Source organism: Drosophila miranda, chromosome 5 (assembly GCF_003369915.1).
Source record: "Drosophila miranda strain MSH22 chromosome 5, D.miranda_PacBio2.1, whole genome shotgun sequence".
NCBI lineage: Eukaryota > Metazoa > Arthropoda > Insecta > Diptera > Drosophilidae > Drosophila > Drosophila miranda.
In genome coordinates, this window is record NC_046678.1 from 2,212,429 (window position 1) to 2,215,210 (window position 2,782).

Sequence of the window (2,782 nt, forward strand, 5' to 3'; positions counted from 1 at the left end):
TATGATGTATATATTTATTGGATTCCTTATATGCGTGCGGCGGTCCGCTATCATATAATATAATATAGGAATCAGAACAGAGTTATTATGTTAGGCTGCCTAAGCCGTAAAGAAATTCAAGGACACGCAATCACTATACAGAAAAGAAACCGAATCAAATGCACATTATGCATTATGCACATTAATAATCAAAAGTGCTACCATAACTAGGACAAATGGATTATTTGAAAAATTGCCCACCAAATCAATATCCCAATATAGTTATGTAAAAAAAAACATCTCAGTTCGGCAAGCCGAAGCTGAAATACCCTTGCAAATATATATGTTTCACATTAAAACGGCTGAATTGTTCTCTAAATGTCTTATGACAGCATATACATGTGTAGTACTAATCCAAAGTTTGATATCCGAAGGTATGATTTATAAAACTCCGACTTAGGTTAGTATGTACTGATAAAACTGCGGTTTGAAAAAGACAATATTAATCCAGACTTCAGTCAATATTTATGAGAAATAAATAGCTAATACATACAGTTAATAGCAGTTACGTTGCTTATTGCTATTGCTACGTATAATACAATTTTAGTTGAAATGAAACAACACCCTTTGCAGGGGTATACTCGTATGCAATAGAACTGATCACATGATTCGTAGATTTTTGAAACAATGACTAAAGACTGAAATGAAATAACGATCGGATAATGATACAATTTTCTTAAAATGAACATTGATAGATTTGCATCAAAAGCTTTTTGAATTCTTTTAATTTTCAATTAAATTTTTATTTGTGGGGTTTTCTCTTGAAACACTCTTTTACTAATGCTTTGAAACACCGGTCACCGAACCAAGTACCATTATAGCAGATTTCAATACATGAAAACATTCGAGATAGACTTGCACTGGCATATGTCTCAATGTATAATTCTTAAAGATTCGGATTCTATTTATTTTTTATTTGCAGGAAAATTCTTTTAAAATAAATTTGATACAACTAAAATTGTATACTAGTATATTTGTGGTTGTGCGTAAGAATACTTGATTGAAATATGTAAATGTCTACTCTGAAGAAACTACTGCATATTAAACTCAAAGCAATAGAATATGCAGTGTAAAACTCCTTATTTAATTATCTTTAAGCCTTACCTTTTAAAAACATATCTCTCAAAAACTGAACCATGTAATGTATTACCAATTATTTGTAAATTTATATAAACACCTTAAGAATTTCATTAGGAAGATCTCTAAGGATAATGTATTCTGCATTACTCCATGATTAGACGGTGACATTTGATTCGGAAAATATCGGTTTGCTCTTTCATCCACATTAAAAATATGGAAATACACAGAACGGAAACATAGCAATGAAATGGTCGGAATCAGACAAAATGGTTGATTAGTTTCCCTAGACATGCAACCTAAACTTCAGCGAATAACATCACTGATTACGTTTATTTGTCAAAACGAGGCATTTAGTTCGGCAATCTGAACTTTATGTATCTTTGCAAAACAGGACAGGTACATAGTATATGCAAGTATATCGGTCAGTTGGTCAACGTTAGACTGTTCATTTGTTTTATTGCTAAATCTGTACTATGTCATTTGCAAGGGTATAGCTAAGTCGATGCAAAATACGAAAACATTATTGTATATACACACATACATAGGAGATATAGCTTGGTTCGGTAATCAATTGATTTTCTGATAAACACTGGAAATTACATATGATGCGCCCGTTGTATCCTATAAAGCATGTATAATGATGATTACAGTATTTGAATCTATGTGTGTATACGTGCGTGTAAAATATTTTAAAATATACAATTATAAACTAAAAAACTGTTTTTAAACATCTAAAACAAGAAAAGCTACTGGAGATTTGCTGCCAAAGAGTAAGTAGGGTATGCGAAAATAAAATATAACGAGTTTAAAGGCACTTTTTTTTCTGGCATTAACATCATGTAGACTTTTGATTTGTATAACGCTCTAAAGAAAAAATACTAGGCCTCAGTTCAGTTGTCAGTTAAAGCTATTGGCAAATGCTGGTATTATTTTAATTTTTTCAAGGCCTAAGGATTTATCTGCACCAATTGTGATGTGTTCGACTATGCGAACACTCTCACTATCACTCTCTCGCTATCACCTCAACTTCAATAACTGTTCTTTCTCTCTCGCTCTTTAAACTTTCTCTCGCTCTCTGCTTAGTAGCTCTCGCTATAACCGCTCTCCACTCTGCTCTCTTTTTTTACCAATTCCGCTTTGAGCGTTGTCTGGCACATTGGTCTGATACCAATTTGTTTTGCAAATAATAGTAAATAAATAAATAATAAAATGGAATACGCTGTGGTCTGTGCCAAAAAAAGCTGTAAGAAGCAGATCACCCACGATCAGCCGAATGTCCCCTGCTGGCTCTGCGACAGCGTAGTGCACGCAAAATGCGCTGGATTTTCTGGCCTCGTGAGTGATGCTATAGCCAAACGTAATGGCTTGCATTACAGTTGCGAGGCATGCCGTGCGGTGGAGAAAGACATGGTGGCTTTTATGAGGCAGACGCGGAGTGGCTTTAAGGAGCTGACCGTTGGTTTTAAAAACCAATACGATCGGCTTCTAGCCATGGAGGCTCAGTTTAGCGGTTTAAAACTGCTGAATAAGTCTCCGAGGCGCAAAAAGGTCACTCCGCGGGATCTGCAATTGCCAATCGTCACTCAGCCGTGCGCCGCCGGAAAACTGACTCCGACCACTCCAAGTGTGCAGCAGTTGATCTCGTTTGCCACTCCAAGGGCAA